At 48.7% G+C, this 12,968-nt stretch overlaps 1 protein-coding gene across 1 annotated transcript in view; it reads right to left on the bottom strand.

The window, feature by feature from the left end:
• The window catches only part of LOC140420791 (uncharacterized), a 154,077-nt gene that overhangs the window by 67,645 nt on the left and 73,464 nt on the right, over positions 1–12,968 (bottom strand). The window lies entirely within an intron of this gene.

Genomic DNA, 12,968 nt, shown 5'->3' with positions numbered 1-12,968 from the left:
AAAGTAGAAACTCCAATAGATAGATATGAACGCATGGAGTCACAACAGATGCTGGAAACAATGATTTTTCTTTCCCATGGACCGAACAATTAAACCACCCCTTATCAATAATCATGTGCCACGAGCAGCTTAGTGGCACAGGGGCTGCATTTTTGACTCACAGGTTCAATTCTGGCCTTGGGTGACTGTCTTTGTGGAGTTTGCATGTTCGCCCCATGTTTGCATGGCTTTCTTCCTGGTACTATGATTTCCTTCCAAAGTCCAAAGATGCGCAGGTTAGGTGAATTGTCCCCAAGTGATATGGGATGTCCAGGTCAGGTGGAGTTGCAGGAATAGGGCAGGGCAGTGGGCCTAGGTGGGGTCTTTTGGCGTGTTAACGCAGACTCGACTGGCCTCCTTCTGCATTGTAGGGATTCAATTCTTTGAAAATGTGTCAAATATTTTGAACTTTGAAAGTTGCATTGGTAACCAATGGGAAAACAAATAGCTGTGCTACTCTGACGGAGATTTAAAAAGGTGCTGCGAGTCGGAGCAGTGATTTAAAAAGCGCGGGAGCTGCGAGTCGGAGCGGAGATTTAAAAAGCGCGGGAGCTGCGAGTCGGAGCGGAGATTTAAAAAGCACGGGAGCTGCGAGTCGGAGCAGAGATTTTTTTAAATCGCGGCCTAGTTTCGGGAGCCGTTCGGAGGAGGAGGAGCAGTCTCTGTCAGGGAGAGAACCTGAGAACATCGGAGACCCTCAAAAGGTAAGAAGGTAAGTAAGTACTTTTTACTCATTTTTACTTTTATTACCTTTTCAAATTGTGTGTGTGTGTGGGGGACGGGGGACTGAAGTGACATCACAGAAATGCTGTGACCTGAGTGGCTGGTTGGGAATCTGCACTAAATTTAAAAAATTAAGCATTGGTAACTAATCAAACAATTACTTAATTATAATTTAGAGGGGTATCTAAGCCATAGATCGGAGAGTACTATATTTAGCTTTCACATTTATAGTAGAAATCTAGTGCTAGGAAACATATAGTTAACATTAACTTTTTTTTAAAATGTTTTAACTTTTAATTTTAATTTACTAATTAATTGACGCAATGTCAGTTAGAGGGGTGCAGTGCTCTGACTGTGAGATGTGGCAGGTCCAAGAGGCTTCCAGCGTCCCGGATGGCTTCATCTGCAGAAAGTGCACCCAACTGGAGCTCCTCACAGACCGCATGGTTCGGTTGGAGCAGCAATTGGATGCACTTAGGAGCATGCAGGTGGCGGAAAGCGTCATAGATAGCGGTTATATAAATGTGGTCACACCCAAGGTGCAGGCAGAGAAATGGGTGACCACCATAAAGGGCAGGCAGTCAGTGCAGGAATCCCCTGTGGTTGTCCCCTCTTGAACAGGTATGCCCCTTTGGATACTGTCGGGGGAGATAGCCTATCAGGAGAAAACAGCAGCAGCCAGAGCAGTGGCACCACGGCTGGCTCTGATGTTCAGAAGGGAGGGTCAAAGCGCAGAAGAGCAATAGTAATAGGGGACTCTATAGTCAGGGGCACAGATAGGCGCTTCTGTGGACGTGAAAGAGACTCCAGGATGGTATGTTGCCTCCCTGGTGCCAGGGTCCAGGATGTCTCCGAACGGGTAGAGGGCATCCTGAAGGGGGAGGGCAAACAGGCAGAGGTCGTTGTACATATTGGTACTAACGACATAGGCAGGAAGGGGCATGAGGTCCTGCAGCAGGTGCTCAGGGAGCTAGGCAGAAAGTGAAAAGACAGGACCTCTAGGGTTGTAATCTCGGGATTACTCCCTGTGCCACCTGCCAGTGAGGCTAGAAATCGGAAGATAGAGCAGCTAAACACGTGGTTAAACAGCTGGTGTAGGAGGGAGGGTTTCCGTTATCTGGACCACTGGGAGCTCTTCCGGGGCAGGTGTGACCTATATAAGAAGGACGGGTTGCATCTAAACTGGAGAGGCATAAATATCCTGGCCGCGAGGTTTGCTAGTGTCACACGGGAGGGTTTAAACTAGTATGGCAGGGGGTGGGCACTGGAGCAATAGGTCAGAAGGTGAGAGTGTGGCTCTGAGGCAGAGCAGACAGGGAGAAGTTGCTGAACACAGCGGGTCTGGTGGCCTGAAGTGCATATGTTTTAATGCAAGAAGTATTACGGGTAAGACAGATGAACTTAGAGCTTGGATTGGTACTTGGAACTATGATGTTGTTGCCATTACAGAGACCTGGTTGAGGGAAGGGCAGGATTGGCAGCTAAACGTTCCAGGATTTAGATATTTCAGGTGGGATAGAGGGGGATGTAAAAGGGGTGGCGGAGTTGCGCTACTGGTTAGGGAGGATATCGCAGCTGTACTACGGGAGGACACCTCAGAGGGCAGTGAGGCTATATGGGTAGAGATCAGGAATAAGAAGGGTGCAGTCACAATGTTGGGGGTTTACTACAGGCCTCCCAACAGCCAGTGGGAGATAGAGGAGCAGATAGGTAGACAGATTTTGTGAAGGAGTAAAAGCAACAGGGTTCTGGTGATGGGAGACTTCAACTTCCCCATTATTGACTGGGACTCACTTAGTGCCAGGGGCTTAGACGGGGCAGAGTTTGTAAGGAGCATCCAGGAGGGCTTCTTAAAACAATATGTAGACAGTCCAACTAGGGAACGGGCGGTAGTGGACCTGGTATTGGGGAATGAGCCCGACAAGTGTTAGAAGTTTCAGTAGGGGAGCATTTCGGGAACAGTGACCACAATTCAGTAAGTTTTAAAGTGCTGGCGGACAAGGATAAGAGTGGTCCTAGGATGAATGAGGTGTCCTCCCGTAGTCCTAGGGCAGCACGGTAGCATTGTGGATAGCACAATTGCTTCACAGCTCCAGGGTCCCAGGTTCGATTCCGGCTTGGGTCACTGTCTGTGCAGAGTCTGCACATCCTCCCCGTCTGTGCGTGGGTTTCCTCCGGGTGCTCCGGTTTCCTCCCACAGGCCAAAGATGTGCAGGTTAGGTGGATTGGCCATGATAAATTGCCCTTAGTTTCCAAAATTGCCCTTAGTGTTGGGTGGGGTTACTGGGTTATGGGGATATGGTGGAGGTGTTGACCTTGGGTAGGGTGCTCTTTCCAAGAGCCGGTGCAGACTCGATGGGCCGAATGGCCTCCTTCTGCACTGTAAATTCTATGAAAATTCTATGAAATTCTATGATCAATGTGCTAAATTGGGGGAAGGCTAATTATAACAATATTAGGCGGGAACTGAAGAACCTAGATTGGGGGCGGATGTTTGAGGGCAAATCAACATCTGACATGTGGGAGGCTTTCAAGTGTCAGTTGAAAGGAATTCAGGACCGGCATGTTCCTGTGAGGAAGAAGGATAAATACGGCAATTTTCAGGAAACTTGGATAACAAGAGATATTGTAGGCCTCGTCAAAAGGAAAAAGGAGGCATTTGTCAGGGCTAAAAGGCTGGGAACAGACGAAGCCTGTGTGGAATATAATGAAAGTAGGAAGGAACTTAAGCAAGGAGTCAGGAGGGCTAGAAGGGGTCACGAAAAGTCATTGGCAAATAGGGTTAAGGAAAATCCCAAGGCTTTTTACACGTACATAAAAAGCAAGAGGGTAGCCAGGGAAAGGGTTGGCCCACTGAAGGATAGGCAAGGGAATCTATGTGTGGAGCCAGAGGAAATGGGCGAGGTACTAAATGAATACTTTGCATCAGTATTCACCAAAGAGAAGGAATTGGTAGATGTTGAGTGGAGAAGGGTGTGTAGATAGCCTGGGTCACATTGAGATCCAAAAAGACGAGGTGTTGGGCGTCTTAAAAAATATTAAGGTAGATAAGTCCCCAGGGCCTGATGGGATCTACCCCAGAATACTGAAGGAGGCTGGAGAGGAAATTGCTGAGGCCTTGACAGAAATCTTTGGATCCTCACTGTCTTCAGGGGATGTCCATGAGGACTGGAGAATAGCCAATGATGTTCCTCTGTTTAAGAAGGGTAGCAAGGATAATCCAGGGAACTAGAGGCCGGTGAGCCTTACTTCAGTGGTAGGGAAATCACTGGAGAGAATTCTTCGAGACAGGATCAACTCCCATTTGGAAGCAAATGGACGTATTAGTGAGAGACAGCATGGTTTTGTGAAGGGGAGGTCGTGCCTCACTAACTTTTTAGAGTTTTTCGAGGAGGTCACAAAGATGATTGATGCAGGTAGGGCAGTGGATGTTGTCTATATGGACTTCAGTAAGGCCTTTGACAAGGTCCCTCATGGTAGACTAGTACAAAAGGTGAAGTCACACGGGATCAGGGGTGAGCTGGCAAGGTGGATACAGAACTGGCTAGGTCATAGAAGGCAGAGAGTAGCAATGGAAGGATGCTTTTCTAATTGGAGGGCTGTGACTAGTGGTGTTCTGCAGGGATCAGTGCTGGGACCTTTGCTGTTTGTAGTTGATATAAATGATTTGGAGGAAAATGTAACTGGTCTGATTAGTAAGTTTGCAGATGACACAAAGGTTGGTGGAATTGCGGATAGCAATGAGGACTGTCAGAGGACACAGCAGGATTTAGTTTGTTTGGAGACTTGGGCGGAGAGTTGGCAGATGGAGTTTAATCCGGACAAATGTGAGGTAATGCGTTTTGGAAAGTCTAATGCACATAGGGAATATACAGTGAATGGTAGAACCCTCAAGAGTATTGAAAGTCAGAGAGATCTAGGAGTACAGGTCCACAGGTCACTGAAAGGGGCAACACAGTTGGAGAAGGTAGTCAAGAAGGCATACGGCATGCTTGCCTTCATTGGCCGGGGCATTGAGTATAAGAATTGGCAAGTCATGTTGCAGCTGTATAGAAGCTTAGTTAGGCCATACGAGGAGTATCGTGTTCAATTCTGGTCGCCACACTACCAGAAGGATGTGGAGGCTTTAGCGAGGGTGCAGAAGAGATTTACCAGAATGTTGCCTGGTATGGAGGGCATTAGCTATGAGGAGCGGTTGAATAAACTCGGTTTGTTCTCACTGGAACGAAGGATGTTGAGGGGCGACCTGATAGAGGTCTACAAAATTATGAGGGGCATAGACAGAGTGGATAGTCAGAGGCTTTTCCCCAGGGTAGAGGGGTCAATTACTAGGGGGCATAGGTTTAAGGTGAGAGGGGCAAGGTTTAGAGTAGATGTACGAGGCAAGTTTTTTACACAGAGGGTAGTGGGTGCCTGGAACTCGCTACCGGAGGAGGTGGTGGAAGCAGGGACGATAGTGACATTTAAGGGCATCTTGACAAATACATGAATAGGATGGGAATAGAGGGATGTGGACCCAGGAAGTGTAGAAGATTGTAGTTTAGTCGGGCAGCATGGTCGGCACGGGCTTGGAGGGCCGAAGGGCCCGTTCCTGTGCTGTACATTTCTTTGTTCTTTGTTGACTGTAAATGGGATGACCAAGTGAATCCATTTTCATATTCAGCTGGTAAATTAACTTTTCATGGTGGGATTATACCCACGAGTTTCCAGTTTAGAGAATCCCAAATCCTTCTGATATAAGGTTCACATGTTCAGTGCTCTCCAGTTAAAGAAAAGCAAACACTGCAGATGCTGAAATTCTGAAATATGAACAGAACATTCTGGAAATATTCAATAATCTGGTAGCATCTGTGTCAAATTTTGGGGATTTTGGGAAATCACATTGAGCGCATTGCTACATCCCCCGTCAGCTCTTTTAGTCAGGGCCAGGGGATTTGTCTACCTTTAGCCCCATTAGCGTGCCCAATACTACTTCCTCAGTGACAATGATCGTTTCTAGGTCCTCACCTGCCCTCCTTGCCAACAGTTTTTGACATGTTATTTGTGACTTCCACTGTGAAGACAGACATAAAATACCTGTTCAATGGCTCAGCCATTTCCTCATTTCCCATTATTAAATCCCCCTTTTCATCCTCTAAAGGACCGATGTTTACCTTACTTTTTCATATTAATTTTTTTTTTAATAAACATTTTATTGAGGTATTTTTGTATAACAACAAAATAAACAATGTACATGAAACTATAAACATAGTGCAAAAACCATATCCCTGTCTCCCTCCCTTACAGATCCCACCCTACTCTAAGCTAAATTAACCCCCCCACCCTCTGCTGACGATTAATTTTCCGCGAAGAAGTCGACGAACGGTTGCCATCTCCGGGCGAACCCTAACATCGACCCTCTCAAGGCAAACTTGATTTTCTCCAAACAGAGAAAGCTAGCCATGTCCAATAGCCAGGTCTCTGACTTTGGGGGCTTTGAGTCTCTCCAAGCTAATAATATCAGAGTCCGTGCTACCAGGGAAGCAAAGGCCAGAACATCTGCCTCTTTCTCCTCCTGGATTCCCGGGTCTTCCGACACCCTGAAAATCGCCACATCTGGACTCAGTGCCACCCTTGTTTTTAACACCGTGGACATAGAACATAGAACATTTCAGCGCAGTATAGGCCCTATGGCCCTCGATGTTGCGCCGACCTGTGAAACCACTCTAAAGCCCATCTACACTATTTACATATCGTCCATATGTCTATCCAATGACCATTTGAATGCCCTTGGTGTTGGCGAGTCTACTACTGTTGCAGGCAGGGCATTCCACGCCCTTACTACTCTCTGAGTAAAGAACCTACCTCTGACATCTGTCCTATATCTAATTCCCCTCAATTTAAAGCAATGTCCCCTCGTGCTAGACATCACCATCCGAGGAAAAAGGCTCTCACTGTCCACCCTATCCAATCCTCTGATCATCTTGTGTGCCTCAATTAAGTCACCTCTTAACCTTCTTCTCTCTAACGAAAACAGCCTCAAGTCCCTCAGCCTCTCCTCCTAAGATCTTCCCTCCATACCAGGCAACATTCAGGTAAATCTCCTCTGCACCCTTTCCAGCGCTTCCACATCCTTCCTATAATGCGGCGACCAGGAATTGCACGCAATACTCCAAATGCGGCCGCACCAGAGTTTTGTACAGCTGCAACATGACCTCATGGCTCCGAAATTCAATCCCTCTATCAATAAAAGCTAACACACCGTACACCTTCTTAACAACCCTCTCAATCTGGGTGGCAACTTTCAGGGATCTATGTACATGGACACCCGAGATCTCTCTGCTCATCCACACTGCCAAGAATCTTACCATTAGCCCAGTACTCTGTCTTCCTGTTATTCCTTCCAAAATGAATCACCTCACATTTTTCTGCATTAAACTCCATTTGCCACCTCTTCAGCCCAGCACTTGCAGCTTACCTATGTCCCTCTGGGACTTGTAACATCCTTCCGCACTGTCCACAACTCCACCGACTTTAGTATCATCTGCAAATATTACTCACCCAATCCTTCTACGTCCTCCTCCAGGTCATTTATAAAAATGACAAACAGCAGTGGCCCCAAAACAGATCCTTGTGTACACCACTAGTAACTGGACTCCAGTCTGAACATGTCCCATCAACCACCACCCTTTGTCTTCTTCCAGCAAGCCAATTTCTGATCCCAAACTGCTCAATCACCCTGAATCCCATGCCTCTGTATTTTCTGCAGTCGCCTACCATGGAGAATCTTATCAAGCGCTTTACTGAAATCCATATACACCACATCAACTGCTTTACCCTCATCCACCTGTTTGGTTACCTTCTCAAAGAACTCAATAAGGGTTCTGAGGCACGACCTATCTTTCACAAAACCGTGTTGACTATCTCTAATCAAATTATTTCTTTCCAGATGATTATACATCCTATCTCTTATAAACCTTTCCAAGACTTTGCCCCACAACAGAAGTAAGCTCACTGGTCGATAGTTACCGGGGTTGTCTCTATTCCCCCTTCTTGAACAAGGGGACAACATTTGCTATCCTTCAGTCTTCTGGCACTATTCCTGTAGACAAAGATGACTTAAAGATCAAAGCCAAAGGCTCAGCAATCTCCTCCCTAGCTTCCCCAGAGAATCCTAGGATTAGTCCCATCTGTCACAGGGGACTTATCTATTTTCACACTTTCCAGAATTGCTAACACCTCCTCCTTATGAACCTCAAGCCCTTCTAGTCTAGTAGCCTGAATCTCAGTATTCTCCTCGACAACATTGTCTTTTTTCCTGTGTGAATACTGATAAAAAGTATTCATTCAGCACCTCTCCTATCTCCTCGGACTCCACGCACAACTTCCACTCCTGTCCTTGACTCCCTAGTCATTCTTTTATTCCTGACATATCTATAGAAAGCTTTAGGGTTATCCTTGATCCTACCTGCCAAACACTTCTTATGTCCCCTCCTGGCTCTTCTTAGCTCTCTCTTTAAGTCCTTCCTAGCTAACGTGTAACTCTCGAGCGCCCTAACTGAACCTTCATGTCTCATCTTTCCATAAGCCTCCTTCTTCCTCTTGACAAGTGTTTCGACTGCTTTAGTAAACCAAGGATCCCCCGCTCGACCACTTCCTCCCTGCCTGACAGGTACATACTTATCAAAGACACTCAGTAGCTGTTCCTTGAACAAGCTCCACATTTCCATTGTGCCCATCCCCTGCAGTTTTCCTCTCCATCCGATGCATCCTAAGTCTTGCCTCATTGCATCGTAATTGCCTTTCCCCCAGATATAACTCTTGCCTTGCGGTATATACCTATCCATTTCCATCACTAAAGTAAACGTAATCGAATTGTGCTCACTATCACCAAAGTGCTCACCTACCTCCAAATCTAACACCTGTCCTGGTTCATTACCCAGTACCAAATCCAATATGTCCTTGCCTCTCGTTGGCCTATCTACATGCTGTGTCAGGAAACCCTCCTGCACACATTGGACAAAAACGGACCCATCTAAAGTACTCGAACTATAGCGTTTCCAGTCAATATTTGGAAAGTTAAAGTCCCCCATAACAACTCCCTGTTGCTTTCACTCCTATCCAGAATCATCTTTGCAATCCTTTCCTCTATATCTCTGGAACTTTCCGGAGGCCGATAGAAAACACCTAACAGGGTGACCTCTCCTTTCCTGTTTCTAACCTCAGCCCATACTACCTCAGTAGACGAGTCCTCATCAAACGTCCTTTCTGCCACCGTAATACTGTCCTTGACTAACAATACCACCCCTCCCCCTCTTTTACCACCTTCCCTGAGCTTACTGAAATATCTAAACCCCATGACATGACATCTGCAAACTTCTGCCAAAATCCCCTAAGCTTCGGGCATGTCCAGAACATGTGGACATGGTTCACTGTCCTCCCGCACATTTTGCACACCTGTCTTCCACCCCAAAGAATCTGCTCATCCGGGCCACTGTCATGTGAGCCCGATGAACGACCTTGAATTGTATCAGGCTGAGCCTGGCACATGTTGCGGACGCGTTGATTCTATTCAACGCGTCCGCCCATTGACCATTCTCTCTCTCCTCCCAGCTCCTCCTCCCACTTGCACTTCAGCTCCTCGGTCTGCGTCTTCTCTGACCCCATAAGTTCCTTGTAAATGTCAGAGGCGCTCCCTTCTCCTACCCACCTTCTGGAAGCTCCGCTGTCCTGAATCCCCCTTGGTGGTAGGAGCGGGAAGGTTGACACCTGTTTGCGTAGGAAGTCCTGCACCTGCAGATACCTGAATTTGTTTCCCCTCGCAACCCCAAACCTCTCCTCCAGCGCCCTCATACTCGGAAAGCTCCCCTCTGTAAACATATTCCCCATCCTCTCAATCTCTGCTCTCCGCCATATCCGGCACCTCCCATCCATACTTACCGGGGAAAATTGGTGATTATTACAGATTGGGGACCAGACCAATGCTCCCTCTGCTCCAACATGTCTCCTCCATTGCCCCTGACTCTCAGGGCCGCCACCACCATGGGGCTGGTGGAGTACCGTGCCGGCGGGAATGGCAGAAGCGCAGTTACCAATGCCCGCGGACTGGTGCCATTGCATGAAGCCGCCTCCATACGCCCCCTTGCTGACCCCTCCCCTACCAACCACTTCCCGATCGTGGGTATATTCGCTGCCCAGTAATAGTTACTAAAATTTGGCAGCGCCAGCCCGCCCTTTCCCCGACTCCACTCAAGCATTACCTTCCTTACGCGCGGGGTCTTGCCTGCCCAAACAAAGCCAGTGATCACTTTGATGACCCGTTTAAAAAAGGACCGCGGAATAAAGATGGGGAGACATTGAAACACAAATAGGAATCTCGGGAAGACTGTCATCTTCATCATCTGCACCCTCCCAGCCAGTGACAACAGAAGCGTGTCCCACCTCCGAAAATTGTCCTTCAGTTGGTCTACTAGTCGGGCCAGATTTAATTTTTGCAGCCGGTCCCATTCCCATGCCACTTGAATGCCTAGGTACCTAAAATTTCCCCCTCCTAATCTAAGCGGCAGCTCCCCCAATCGCCTCTCCTGTCCCCTCGACTGGACCGCAGACATCTCACTTTTCCACATATTTAGCTTATCCCCCGAAAACCGGCCAAATTCCCCTAGAATCCTTATGATTTCTTCCATCCCCTCTATTGGGTCCGATACATACAGAAGCAGGTCATCTGCATAGAACAAGACTCTGTGCCCCAACCCCCCCAGACTGGCCCCCTACAGCCCCTTGAGGCTCTCAGAGCAATTTCCAACGGCTCTATAGCTAGCGCGAACAACAGTGGGGAGAGGGGGGATCCCTGTTTCGTCGCCCGGTGCAGTCTAAAATAGTCCGATGTTGTCCTATTCATCCGTACGCTTGCCACAGGAGCCTGATACAGCAACCTGACCCAGTCAATAAAGCCCTGCACCAATCCAAACCCTCCCAGTACCTCCCACAGATAATCCCATCTACCCAATCAAAAGCTTTTTCTGCATCCATTGTGATCACTACCTCCACCTCCCTACCTTCCGGGGGCATCATGATCACGTTTCCACAGCCCTCTGGGGTAGAGAATTCTAAAGATTCACCATAACAACCTTCTTACATTGGCCACCAACTGCCTACCCTTAACAAACCCCGTTTGGTCTTCCCCAATCACGTCCGGAATGCAATCCTCAATACTGGAGGACAAAATTGTGGCCAGCAATTTGGCATCCACATTCAACAGGGATATCGGCCTGTGGGACCCACACAGCTCCGGGTTTTTGTCCCGCTTCAAAATCAGCGTAATCGTGGCCTGTGACATCGGCGGCGGCAGCAGCCCTCTTTCCCTTGCCTCATTGAACATCCTCATCAACAATATCCCAGAGAACCTTTCATAAAACTCCACTGGGTACCTGTCCGGCCCCAGGGCTTTACCCGACTGCATGGCCTTCAGACCCTCCACTATCTCTTCCAACCCGATCGGGGCCCCCAGCCCTTCTACCAGCTCCCCGTCCACCTTTGGGAAATTCAGTCCCTTCAAGAAGTGCCTCATCCCCTCTGGCCCCGTCGGGGGTTCTGACCTATACAGCCTACTGTAGAAATCCCTAAACGCCTTATTCACCCCTGCTGAATCTCCAACCAGGTTCCCATCTCCGTCATTTACTTTCCCAATCTCCATGGCTGCCTCCCTCTTTCCAAGCTGTGCAAGCATTCTGCTGGCCTTCTCTCCATACTCATCGAACGCCCCCCTCGCTTTTCTCAGCTGCTCCACCGACCTCCCTGTGGTTAACAAGCCGAAATATGCCTGTAGCCTCCGCCATTACCTTAAACGCCCTGCCTCTGGGGTCTCCTATCGATCTGTAGTATCTCCTTTACCAGTCGGTCCATCTCTGCCCTGTCCACCTTCTCCCTATGGGCCTGTTTTGATATCAGCTCCCCTCTGACCAACGCCTTCAGTGCATCCCAGACCACCGCTGCTGAAATTTCCCCCGTGTCATTGACCTGCAGGTAGTTCTGAATACAATTCCTCGGCCGCTCGCACACCTCTTTGTCAGCCAAAAGTCCCACATCTAACCTCCAGTGCGGGCGCTGGTTACTGTCTTTACTAACCTGCGGGTCCACCCAGTGCGGAGCATGGTCTGAGATTGTGATCGCCGAGTACCCCGTGTTCACCACCCCTGCCAGTAAGGCCCTGCTCAAAATAAAGAAATCAGTCCGGGAGTACACTTTATGCATGTGTGAGTGGAAGGAGGAGAACTCCTTCACCCTCAGCTGCCCAAATCTTCATGGATTCCCCCCCCCCCCCCCCCTACCCCAACCCATCTGCTCCAGGACCCCTGAACCCTTTTAGTTCCTTTGCCATTGCCCGTTTTTGAGCTTGACCGATCCAAGCCAGGGTCAATAACTGTGTTGAAGTCCCCTGCCATGACCAACCTGTGCGAGTCCAGGTCCGGTATCTTCCCCAGCATCCTCTTTATAAACTCCACATCATCCCAATTTGGCACACACACATTTACTAATACCACCTGCACCCCCTCCAGTTTCCCACTGATCATTATGTACCGACCTCCCACATCCGAGACTATTCTACCCGCCTCAAACACCACCCGCTTATTGATCAGGATCGCGACTCTTCTAGTCTTTTGAGTCTAGTCCCGAGTGAAAGACCTAACTGACCCATCTTTCCTCAATCTAATTTGGTTAGTTAGTCTTAGGTGCGTCTCCTGCAACATTACCACGTCTGCCTTCAGTCCCCTAAGATGCGCGAACACACATGCCCTCTTGACCGGCCCATTTAATCTTTAACATTCCAGGTGATCAGCCTAGTTGGGGGGCACATTGCCCCCCCCCCTTTGCCGATCAGCCATCCCCTTTTTTGGGCCCGCTTCCAGCCCATGCTCCGCGCCTCCACCAGCCCACCCCCAGGCAGCCTTCGCCCCTAACTTCCTCTCTGTCCCTTAGCCCAAGTCCCACCCTCGTCAGCAGAACATTTACCCCCTTCCCTCCCCTAGTAACAACACTCTGTAATCCAACCCATTTAATCAACCGAACATATGCACACCCCCACTGCGCTTCCGTTAGCTCGTCCACCCAGCTAGCTGGGTGGCCCTCATCCCTGGCACTGGATAGTCTCCCACCTATTGTTCCCTCCCCCCCCTCCCCGCTCATTCAAACATACTCCAACATCAAACAATCCCCACACAATTGCC

Source organism: Scyliorhinus torazame, chromosome 5, assembly GCF_047496885.1.
Source record: "Scyliorhinus torazame isolate Kashiwa2021f chromosome 5, sScyTor2.1, whole genome shotgun sequence".
In the NCBI taxonomy this organism is placed as follows: Eukaryota; Metazoa; Chordata; class Chondrichthyes; order Carcharhiniformes; family Scyliorhinidae; genus Scyliorhinus; species Scyliorhinus torazame.
The sequence above is the reverse complement of the archived record's forward strand: the minus strand, read 5'-3'. Positions and strand labels throughout refer to the sequence as shown.